Below are 11,942 nucleotides of genomic sequence, written 5' to 3'. Positions count from 1 at the left end.
ATGTGCCACCATGCCCAGCTCATATTTAATACTTTTTATAGCAAAAATATGTTTGCTGGGGCTGGGGTTGTGGCTCAGCGGTAGAGCACTTGCCTAGTGTGTGCAATGCGCTGGGTTCGATCCTCAGCACCACATAAAAATAAATAAACAAAACAAAGGTATTGTGTCCAAGTACAACTAAAAGATAAGTATTAAAAAACAATGTTTGCTGCAAAAACCATGTGGCCTAGATGCCAGTCAGCGGTGACACTGGCTGTCCCTCTGCCTGTACCAACTAAAGAGCCGAGAGGCATGGATCAGTGCTGTTCCAGTGCTCACGCCAGAGGTGGGGAAACTGGGGCTCAGAGGGGGCTAAGGAACTTCTTCAAGGCTGGGCGGGGTGGCACGCCTATAATCCCAGTGACTGGGGAGGCTGAGGCAGGAGGATCACAAGTTCAAAGTCAGCCTCAGAAACTTATCGAGGCCCTAGGTAACTTCGTGAAACACTGTCTCAAAATAAAAAAGGGCTGGGGATGTGGCTCAGTGATAAAGCGCCCCCCGGTTCAATCCCTGGTACCAAAAAAAGGAACTTGTTCAGCATCACAGTGCCGATCTGTGAGCACCAGGTGCTGTAGTTTGTAACTTCCCTGAAGTCTCGTGTGTCGGGGGCTTGGCCCTGACCCCTGTGCTACTGGGGCGATGGGGGGAAGTTAGACCGTTGGGGGTGTGCTCTTGAAGGAGGAATTGAGACCCGGCTCCTCCTTTCTCTCTCTCTCTCTTCCTGGCTGCCAGGAGGAGAGCAGCTCTGCTCTGCCCACACTCCTGCCATGCTGCGCTGCCTCTCCACAGACCCGAGTAATGCCAACAGCCCACTGTGGACTGAAGCCGTGGGCCCAAATAGACCTTTTCTCCTTTTAAGTTGGTTACCTCAGGCATTCTGTCACAGTGACGGAAAGGTGGACAAACACCCACCAGGACTGGCCCTCTGGCTGTAGAGATGGCTTCCCAACCAGCCTGGGATGCCACTTTGTCTTAAGCAGCAGGAGGTGATCCACAGGACTGGATCCTGGGGACCAGGGACATTGATGCTTTTCTCTGGGTCTGAATCTCCCTCCTTGCTCCCTCAAGGTCACAGGGAGAACTCGTGTGTCGTGGCCTGGGCCACGTGGGACCACATAGGACACACGTGATAGGTGTTAGCGATGGGGACTGCCCTGGGTCCCCCTTTTCCTCCCCAGGGCTGAGCTGCCCGCTTTTCCCAGGTTCCTGAGTCCGTGTCATCCCAGTCCCCACGTTAATGGGAGCTGCGGTGGGGAGCCAGCCAGCCCTGGGAGAGCAAATGGGGGAGACTGGAAGTCACAGTGGCCCTGGCTCACAAATAGGGTTGTTAGGAAAATTGGGGGCTCACCAGAAATAGGGATGACACGGCCCCAGCTGGCCCTCTGGTCTTCTCTGGACTCGTGTCAATCCTATGGCGGTCAGCCAGCCTTCCTCCTGGCCTGGCCCTCAGCGGAGCCTCCATCCAGGCCTCCCTGCATGCAGCCACCTGGCCACCCTCCCACCACCTCACCGGGGTTCCAGTGGGAAGAACTGGTCACCGGGTTCACAGGGTCAAGGGTAAGCGCTAACCTGAGAGGCCCCGGCTCCCCTCCCTGCCCTTGGTCTGTAGGAGGCTGTTACAGATCTCCAGCAGGTGGCGCTAAAGGCCTTCTCCTCACCAGGGTGACCCGCCCACTACCTCCTTGCTGCTGGCCAGAACTGGAAAGATAGGTCAGCGGCCTAGCCTGAGGCCACCTGAGTCCTTCCCCACCCAGCCCCAGGTTAGTAGGCAAGGCAGAGGAGCGCTCCCAAGAGATCCTGCCCCGACAGCCGCACTAACAGCTCCTGTAGGGACACCACTGCCGGTTCTAGTGACTCACAGTGGGGAGGAGGGGAAATTCCAGGTTACTTCAAGGACAGTCACTTCTTTTAGAAAAAGCTGGACAAGATAAGCACCGTAATGTTAACCTGAGGTCAGTGACTTTCTTTTTGTGGTGCTGGGGATTGAACCCAGGGTCTCATGCTCATGAGGCAAGCGCTCTACCCACTGAGCTATATCCCCAGCCGCTTGGTGACCTTTTTAAAGAATAGCGAAACCCAGTCTTGGGGTCCCTGGGAAAGGCCAGGTGTGGCTCCCCTGGCAAAGCTGTGCCTGGGGCACCTGGTTCTGAAATGGGCAGCAGAATATCACAGGCTACCGACAGGTGGACCCAAGTCCAAGGTACAGTGAGTGACCAAGTCAGACGAGTGGGCAGGAGCAGAGCCAGGAGTCCGGGTGCTTCCAAAGCGTGTCTGTGGCCTGGGAAAGAAGACACCAAGTCTGGGCTGGAGGCACAGCTCAGGAGCAGAGCGCAGGCCTCGTGCGCAGCCAGGCCTTGGACAGGTGGGCAGAGCCGGTGGGGGGGGGGGCTGTCTTTGGTCCCATGTAGCTTCTCTGGGCCTCCTTTAGGGGACCAGGTGGTCAACAGGTTGACAGCAAACTGATGGAAGGACCCCAGTGGGAGGCCTTAGGTTCCCTTCCCCGATGGGGGTCTCAGTTCTCAGGGTCCCCAGAGGTGGACAAGCCACAGTGCTATGAGGGCACTTTGGAGATTATGAGTTAGGGCAGGGGAGATGCAGGGGCGTGTGGGTGGGCAGGGTGGCCTCATGGGGTGGGGCAGGTCTCAGATGGAGACTCCCGGGGTTGACACTGGAATCTGTCCGTCACCAACGCCTGGCTGACCCTTCTTTGCTGCATTCCGAGAGCGTCCTGTGGAGGGCCAGAGCCGTCTCTGGAGCTGCACAAATCTCTGTGTCACCTGTCCCATCAGCACCTCCGCAACGTCCTCTCCGCCTCAGCTTCCCTCAGGGTCTAGAGCAGGGAGCTGGTGTTCAGGTGATGGGGGTGGGTCCACCCTTCTGAGATCTGTGGCTCCCAGCCCTGACTGTCCCACCCCCTCCCTCGTCCCCCAGTCTTGACACAGCAGCGTGGAACCAGAGACCCCAGTTGCTGCTGGACACTAGCAAAGCGCTTCTCTGGTCTGGGCCTTGGGTTTCCTTGTCCATCAGATGGGTACAGCTGACCTGCCCAGTCTGCCTCCAGGGCTGGGGTGACAGTGGGACCACACAGTGTGCCTTGTAAACAAGGGAAACAGCACGTCAGCCACTGCTGCCTCTCCGTGCCTCTCCCCAGCTCGATGCAGTCGGCAGACATGTTTTTGTTTGAAAAACTCAGCAGTAAAATATTTTTAATTAAAAAAATTTTTAATAACATTAAAAATATCAGATTCTTCCATAGGATTTTAAAGAATTTACTTCCTTGTCTGACTGAACAGAAATATTCCCACAAGGTAGCCCTCAGGCTCTTCAAGCTGCTTCAGTCCCCAGAGCACCCTCTACGTCCTGTCATGTCCCCAGCCAGGCTGAGGGTCAGGAGCTGTGTGTCACCCATTGCACCACCCACCTGGCCCCCGTCTGAGTCTGCAGCCTTTGCATTATTTAAATGGGAGGCACTGGGTGGCGGTCACTCCCTCTGGTCATTTCCAGGCTGGGCAGCCCCTGCCTTCCTAGGCTCTCTCTGGCCTTGTGCATGGACAAAGCACACGGGACAGACAGGGCTGTTGGGGACAGGGCTGCTGGCTGAGCCTTCCCAGGACGTGATGCCCCTTCCTTGATTGTTTCCTGAAAGCACTTTCTTTGCCAGGTGTGGCCTGCAACATGACCTTCTCGCAGAGCCCTCACCTCTGAGCCAGGCTCCATTTCCTCCCTGGAATCCCGCCTGGGGCTTGGACCTTCGGAGCTGTGTTTCCAACATCACTAATTTGCTGTGTGACCTCAGGCAACCTAGACAGAACCTCTGGTCTGCTTGGTAGAAGAACTGAGTAGAGGGCCTAGACAAAGGCAAGGGGAGAGGCCATCGCAGGGGTCAAAGAGCATTCAGGTAGGAGAACCACGTGCCCCACGAGGCAAGGGCTGGGAGCCACATTTCCTGAGTTCAAATTCCTGTTCCACCTTTTGGCACTTGGGGACAATCATAGTACCCACCTCACAAGGTAGTTGAGGGAGTCAAATGAAACCATCCAGGAGAAGCACCTGGCACCCACCCACAGCAAGTCCCCAGAAAACACTTAGCCATTGTCACTGTTGGGACAAGAGGGTGCAGAACCCGAGAAGGGAACGGAGGCCCCCCTGGGCCGAGCTACCCGCCCACCCTGGGTCCCACAGGTGGGGCTGGGTGAGTTGGCACCTTGGTTCTCAGGGGGTGGAACCTGGATGGGGTCATAGGAATCGGGGATGTCCCTGAGGAAGGCAGATGGACGAGGAAGAGGGGTGAGCACTGACCGCGCCCTGCCCAGTGTCGCTGCCAGCGTGGGGGCTGTGAGCTGCGCTGGCCAGAGGTGGGTCCTCTGGGTCCAGCGTCACAAACGCACCAGGGACACGGCTCCCCCACGGAGACCCATACAAGGCCTTGGGCTTGAGCGGACCGACTTGGATCACGGGGACGCAGGGGGTTCACCTTCTCCAAGGAGGGGGCAGGAACACAGGGGAAAACAGGGAGCTATTTCGAGAGGTGTCGAAGGCCGGAACACTAAAATTAGAGCCTCGGTTCCTAAAAAGACATTGGCGCCAACCAAGGCCTTGGAGAGGGGCTCTTCAGCACGGAATGTGACCCCAGGAAGCACTCCCGCGGGCCTGGGCAATGAGGTCAGCCTGCGGGGCCAATGGCACCGCCCAGTGGCTGGTGGTCCCGGGCACCTCTCCCCTGGCCAGCCCCGCCCGCCCGCCCACCCTGGAGCTGCTTCAGCCGCTTCCCCGCTGCGCCAGGCCAGCGGGAGGGCAGAGCCGCCCATTCCCGGTGCTGACTGACCTTCCAGCCGTGGCTTTCCTTTCTTGACCGTCCTTTTTGCTTTCTGCTCTACTCTGGGGGTGCTGGTGGTAGGGGGATGCCCAGGTAGCCGTCTAGCGGCCTGGTGCTCAGCCCAGGAGCCCTGAGGGCCTGGGTTCCCAGCCCAGCCGGCCTGGGGCTGGAAGCTCAAGACTTCCTCCCGCCTTGGTCTCTAGGCTCCCAGCACTCCACCCTCAGGGACAAAGTCCCATGAAGCCAGCCTCTGGATGGGACACACCGAGGGCCCGCAGCCCCGCTGCACAGGGACGACTCCTCTCCAGCTCTCCAGGGCCTGGCCTGCCATCCAGGCATGTCCTTGACCTTTCCTTTTATCCCAAGGTTTTTTCCGAGGCAGGAAGGGTAGCAAATGGGACCTGCTGGCCTATTTCTGTTCAGTTTAGTGGCTGCCCCTGGCCCCTGGGGAGACCTGACTCCCATAGTCAAGGAGGCCCCACAGAGCTCAGCCCTGTCACCCCTCACCCCAGGCCCAGGCCCACGGTCATGGCTCCTGTCCAGCAACACACCGAGTCCCTTTCACAGGGCCTCCCACAGCTCTCCCTCTCCTTCCTCTCCGATGCCACCTCTTCAGAAAAGCCCTCCCAGGCCCCCGGAGAGGCTCATTCTCTTTCCGTTCCCGCAGGACCCTTCTCTCCTTTGGTGATACATCAGCTCCACGCAGAGCGCTGGGGGCTCCCCACTGTGACTCCAGGACTCGGGGCTCAGGAGCTGCTTGAAAACACAAATTGAGACAGAGCCCAAGAGGGCAGTGCCTCCGTCACACTTGGACAGAGGGGCCCAGAGTGCAGGGAAGTGGCTGGGCCCCATTGGAGATGCGCCCCTCCGCCCTGGGCAAAGGAGACGTACAACCTATCCGCCAAGGAGGCAGCCAGATGATACGGTGGGGGCTCAGCTGCACCAGGGCCTGGGGACAGTCTGCATGCTCACCACACGGGTGACGGGTGGCTCGCTGGCTGCCTGTCCCTGGCAGCCTGGTTCCATGAGACTCAGGCAGAAGTGGACAAGCAGGTGGGCGTGGAGTCAAGGCTGGGAAGCCCCCGGAGCATCGGGGCAGAAGTGGGGGGGGCACCGAGGAAGACGAGAGGCACATCTCCCCCAGCCTGGCCCCTCGTTCTCCCTGAGTCCCCAGACAGTCTCCCCAGGAGCCTCGCGGATGTGAACAGAGTTGGCGCAGAGCCTGCCCGAGGTGCCACTCCCCCCAGGCCCCTGAGCTGTTAGGTCTGTTAAGTCTTAGGGTGTTCAGGTGAGTGCACGAGGTTCCGCTTGGCTCAGCTCTCTTTCTCCCAGCTCCTCCTTCGACATACTTGTCTAGGGCCACCCTGGTTGACACCCTCCACTTGGCTTAATGTATCCCATGTCATTCTTTTTTTTTTTGGGGGGGGGACCAGGGATTAAACTCAGGAACACTCAGCCACTGAACCTCATCCCCAGCCCTATTTTGTATTTTATTTAGAGACAGGGTCTCACTGGGCTGCTTAGCACCTCGCTTTGCTGAGGCTGGCTTTGAACTCACGTTCCTCCTGCCTCAGCCTCCCCAGCTGCTGGGATTACAGGGGTGAGCCACCAGGCCTGGCTCCCTTGTCATTCTTGAAAGCCTCTGGGTTTGGATTTTATGCACAAGCCTGTTATTAGGATTCAACATGTTCATGTGGAATTGTCTCTAAGCTGATTCAGAAATTAAATAGCTTAATAATTTATACACACACACAAAAAAGGAAAAAAGTAGAAATAAGCCAGCAAAGCTGGAGTGGAACCAAGGCATGGATGGGAGGGAGAGTCACCTTTAAAGGTGGACTTTTTAAAAAGTTGATTTTATTTTTTTTTTACTGTGAACATATTTTTTAAAAAAGTTCTCTGAGGCCCACGGCCCGCCCCAGGCCCCCAGTCTGAACTTCCAGGTTTCCATGCCATGCTTGGGGGCTTTGCATTATTTTTCTCCCACTGAATTCTGAGTTGGGGTGGGTCCCGGTGAGACCTGGCCTTTGTAATTAATGACAGAGCAAAATAGCAACAACTACAGTTGGTCTTCCTCTGTTTCTCGACTCGCACATTTCTGGAGGCCAGGGAGGGGCATTTGGGGTATTTGCAGAGTGCATGGTGGGTGTTGGCTGGGCCCCTATCACCCAGGGAGTGGGGCAGGGCAGGACGGGTCAGTCTCAGAAGCAGGAGGCCCCTGCACCTCCGTGGTCACTGTCTGGAGCCGACCTCCGCTTCTCTCCCGGCTTTTCTGGCTCTTCTACCAGGGATGACCGAGGAGCTGACGGACCTTGTCACCCATTCTGTGGACGGGGCAGGAGGGTCCTCTGAGCTCCGCATGCTCCAGGCTGCTGTGAGCCAGGTGTGGGTCACCGAGCCCGGGGCCCGAGACGCTCTCTGGCCACACTGCACACCTGCAGCTGAGTCCCGCGTGGGGAGGGGGCTGAGGAATCTGAGCAATGTGAGAGCAGCCGACAGCACTTCACACCAGCTGTGGGGCCAAGTGACTTCCACGTGACTCCTCCAGGTCTATAGAAGAAAAGTGTTCAGGGGTGGCGGAGGCTGGGGCACCCAGATCCTGTCTCCAAAACTCTGGGTCCGAGAAGCTGGACGAGCAACACCCAGAGACCAAATTCAGTGGTCAAAGCCGATCATCAATAGTCACCTCCTCGGTCTTCCAGGGACCATAAGACAAAGGCAGAATAATTGTAACCATCATGGTGACAGATTGCGACTGGGGGGTACAGTGTGACAAGCTGAGCACAGGGCAGGTGTCACCCATTCAGCCATCACAAAAAAACCCACGAATTAGGAGGGCTCTGAATTCAAGACCATCCCAGGCGACATAGCAAGACCGTCTTAAAAACAAACACCGCCCCCCCATACCTGTCACCCCAGGAACCCTGAGGCTGAAGCCCCAGAGACCAGCCGGCGGTGGTGCAGGCGGGAGTTGATCTTGGCGTATCATCCAGACCCCCAGAGCCGGATTCCATTCCTGGGAACTCACCTACCAGCTCCCCTGGCCACGGGGCCCCAAGGCGTTCTCCATCAGAACAGGAAACTCCCAGCCACACGAGCTCAGGGCGCTGGCGCCCACAGATTACCTGTGTCATCCGGTTGCAGTCTGAGGTGCTGCAGGAAGGTCCCCACCTGTGAGTGGCATCTTTGGCAGGGAGCCAAAGCCTTACTGAACGCCGCTGGGGCTTCTGCTGCAGGAAGAGGGGAGGAAGCCGGTGGGAGCCTGGACTCCAGGCAGGTCAGGTTCTGCGGAGCCCCCCTGGTGGCCGTGCAACCCTACCGTTGCCTCGGGTTGTCATGACAAAGTCCCACAGATTAGGTGACTTGAACACCAGGAATTCCTTGTCTCCCAGTTCTAGTGGCTGAAGTCAGAGACCAAGGCCTGGGACCTGTCCCCTCCCCCTCAGCTGCTGGTCTTTGTGTTCCTGGACTCCTGGGTCTCTAATCTCAGCCTTCGCCCCCACATGGGGGTCCCTGTGTGGTATGTCCTCCATGTCCTCTTTTATAATGATATGCCAGCTATATTGGATTAGGGCGCAATCTAATGAGTTCATTTATGTACTTTTACTTTTTTGCAGTGCCGGGAATCGAACCCAGGTCCTGCAACCGCTAGGTAAGCTCTCTACCACTGAGCTACATCCCCAGCCCTTTTTATTTTTTATTTTGAGAAAGAGTCTTGCTAAGTTGCCCAGGCTGTCCTCACACTTGCCGTCCTCCTGCCTCAGCCTCCAGAGTAGTTGTAATGACAGGCATGTGCCCATGCCCAGTGGTCTCATTCTACCTTGATTACCTCTGTAAAGACCCTTTCTTCAAATAAGGTCACCTTCTGTGGTACTGGGGCTTTGGGGTTCAACATAGCTTTTCTAGGGGACATAATTTAACCCATAAAGAGGACTTCAGGTAAGTTGGGCAAATGCTCTGAGCCTCACTTTACTTACCTGTAAAATGGGGTTAGTAATCATTCCTCCTCCTCACCCAGAGCTGCTGTGTGGGAGCTCCACCTGCAGGAGCATCACCTGCAGGAACCGTAGCACCCAGCTCATTGTTGGCACCCTGGAAACCACGGCTGTAACTCCCATGTTGTTCCTAGAACGAACCTGGCCTAAGGCATGGAGTACCTGCATGGACACCTGAAGAGCGGGGAAGTGCCAGCGCTGGGGCCATGCGGGCTCGTCTGGTCGTCTGGGAGGCATTTGACAGGCGACCCTGGTCCTTGTCCGGGCTCCAGCAGGCCTTGGACTGGCCTTAGCCCCTCTGGGCCAGGCCCTTGGAGGCCCCCTTCCAGGCTTGCTCCCGTGTTCGGCTCGGGGCTTCTCAACTCCGGCACTAGCGACGCCTGGGCTGGGTTGTGTTTTGCAGTGGGTGTTCCTGAGCGTGATGGGGTGTTGAGCTGCCCCTGGGCCTCTGCCTCTGGGATGTAGGTAGCCCCCCTCCCTGGTGGCAACAGGGGATAACACATTGGACATCGCCAAATGTGTCTGGAGGGACAGAACCACTCTCTGGGGTTGCAGGGTGCCTGGGGAAGGGTCCCCACGATGCAGAGCTTTCCCGACAATCACGGTTGAATTCTATCTGCTCCCTGCTGGCTTCTCTCTGGCCATCCACACACCGATCCCTCAGAGAACAGAAGAAACCGTCTGGAAATGAGGGCCCCGGACGGCATTTGAGGCAGGAGAACATCACCATGGTGGACTTGCCCGGTGGACTTGCCCCGCGTGCGGCCAACTCTCCGCCCCTCTCCTGCTGCTGCAAGCCTGGCTCCCTAGGGTCACCTCAAGGTGGCCTGGGCTTGGCTGTAAACAGGCGGCAGGAAGCTCCGAGTGTGTGGGGCGGAGGCCCCGGGCTCCTGGCTTGCGGCAGCTGCAGACCCGGCGCTGACAGCCCCAACTTATCAGGGCTGGAGGCCCGGGCTCCAGATCCGCAGCTTGTGGGGTTTATCAGCTGCTAGAGTGACAGAGCTTGCAGCCATCCTGCTGCCACTGCGGGTGCTGACAGCCAGGAGCTGGGTGGCAGAAGCAGCTTCCCATGGCCTCCCGAGCCAGGCACAAGGAGGGGTTTAAAGGAAGTCACCCTGTGGGGACGAGAGAGAAAGAGAGGCGCAGAGGGCTTGCTTTCTCTCCACCCAGGGACACCATCACTGAGCCACCTCCCCAGCCCTTTTTACTTTTTGAGACAGGGTCTTGCTGAGTTGCTTAGGACTTCACTCAATTTGCTGAGGCTGGCCCTGAACTTGCAACCTCCTGTCTCAGCCTCCCAAGCTGCAGCGGTTACAGGCAAGAGCCACCACGTCCTGCTTATGACAGTCAAATGTATTTCTTCCTTCCTCTATGTGCCCCCCACCCTCCGCCTTTCTTTCTTTCCTTCTGTCTCTGCAGCACGAGAGATTGGACGCAGGCTGGCACGTGCCGACCAGCGCTCTGCCACTGAGCTACATCCCCAGCCTCGAATCACCTTCAAAGGGGTGGGGATTTTTCCCACCGCCTGACCTGTCTGGGTGACCATCCCCCTTGCCCCTTGTGGCTAACACATTTTCAAACATTTTGTGGCTTAAAAACAATACAAAATTATCTTATAGTTCCAGACCAGACGTGTGAGTCAGCACCACTGTGGGTCAGACAGGAAGGGCCTTGCTCCCTCCCGGGGCTCCAGGGGAGTGTCCTTTCTGTCTCTTCCAGCGTCTGGGGCTGCAGGTGGCCTTGGCTGGTGGCGGCGTCACGTCCATTCCTGCCTCGGTTGCTTCCCACTGCCCTTTGGCTGCCCTGTGTAGGGCTAGCCCCTCTGCCTCCTCTCGTGGGAACGCTTTTACATGAGGGGTTCCCCTGGATGATCCAGGACAATCGCCCCATCTCGAATCCTTCATGAAGGATCTTGGTGAAGCATCTTCATTCTGCCACCTTATCTGGCAAAGACCTTTTGTTCCTCAGGTACGGTGACATTCGCAGGCTGCAGGGATTCGGGTGGGGCATCTCCTGGGGCCTTTAATCCGCCCACTCTGCACCCCGTCTCGGCGCCCTGGCCTCCAAGGCTCCTCAGCCTGCCCTTTGCCCTGGCTCCTTCTCCCTCCTTGGGACTCAATGAAAATGTCACCTCTGTGGAAAGAGCTTCTGGCCCATTCCAACGCGAGGTGGCCTTTCCTGTTCCTGCCTGGGCCTGGCCGGCAGCACTTGCACAACACCCGGCGTTGGTGAAAGAGGACTAGAAGTCCCGGCTGAACGCCGATGGCCCGAGGGGACGCAGGGGACGCTGGGATTCCCACACCTGGAACATGCCCTGGGCCCTTCCCTGCCTTTGTTCTCTGCATCTGGACAGAGGTAGCCCCGGGCCCTGAGAGGCGGACAAGGACTGTCCAGGCTGGACAGAGCCTGTGGTGTGTCTGCGCTGGCCCCTAGGCCTTTCCCCCACCAAAGCCTGGGCAGGGGTGTGGGCGGCTGCACTGTGTCCACTGCAGGCCAGGGACAGGAGAGATCACCGAAGGGCCCTGCCTGGCAGCAGCCGCCAGCGGAAGGCCACCTTCCCAACACATTCGGGAACCCCTTGGGGACGGAGTGGTGGGTGACAGCAGAGGCTGGCATTGGCCTGAGTGGCCACCACCACCTCCTGGGGGGTGTTGGGGGGCACCCAGTGTCATTAAATAAGAGCCTCTGTCAGGGCACGGATGGGCCAGGGCTCTGCTCCCGAGGTCCCAGGAAGTAGGATGGCAGGCACCTTGGGGTGTTTCCCGGGCCTGGGGTGGGGGGGCTCTGGGTGTCCATGTGACACAGGAAGGGAGGAGGGTTCCTTTTCTGAATGAATCTCAAAGTCCCCTTCATGGTTGTTTGTTTGCTTTTGAGACCAAGAATAGCTGAGGTGCTGGGTGACAGGGGTCACCCCAGGGGACATAAAACTGAAAACTCGCCCAGGCAGAAACCGACAGAGCCTGGGCGCTGGCCCTCGGGACTGGTGAAGTCGGCCAGGGGACCATGTGGCTGGGTGGGGACGGTGAGCGTGAACCTCCCCCCAGGGTCAGAAGAGCCAAAGAGACTGATGGGGTCCCAAGAGCAGCTGTCCT

At 58.0% G+C, this 11,942-nt stretch overlaps 2 long non-coding RNA genes across 2 annotated transcripts; one reads left to right on the top strand and one right to left on the bottom strand.

Moving 5' to 3' along the window:
- Window positions 1–3,228: 3,228 nt before the first annotated feature.
- On the bottom strand, window positions 3,229–5,179 carry LOC144367863 (uncharacterized). Its single transcript, XR_013427412.1, has 2 exons — window positions 4,865–5,179; window positions 3,229–4,606 (listed from the first exon to the last, which is right to left on the bottom strand). It is a non-coding gene; the product is annotated as an uncharacterized LOC144367863 (long non-coding RNA).
- Window positions 5,180–7,544: 2,365 nt separating this feature from the next.
- LOC144367862 (uncharacterized) lies at window positions 7,545–11,588 on the top strand. Its single transcript, XR_013427411.1, has 4 exons — window positions 7,545–8,028; window positions 8,248–8,375; window positions 8,473–8,507; window positions 8,985–11,588. It is a non-coding gene; the product is annotated as an uncharacterized LOC144367862 (long non-coding RNA).
- Window positions 11,589–11,942: the final 354 nt, after the last annotated feature.

This window comes from Ictidomys tridecemlineatus, chromosome 11, assembly GCF_052094955.1.
Source record: "Ictidomys tridecemlineatus isolate mIctTri1 chromosome 11, mIctTri1.hap1, whole genome shotgun sequence".
Lineage (NCBI taxonomy): Eukaryota > Metazoa > Chordata > Mammalia > Rodentia > Sciuridae > Ictidomys > Ictidomys tridecemlineatus.
The sequence above is the reverse complement of the archived record's forward strand: the minus strand, read 5'-3'. Positions and strand labels throughout refer to the sequence as shown.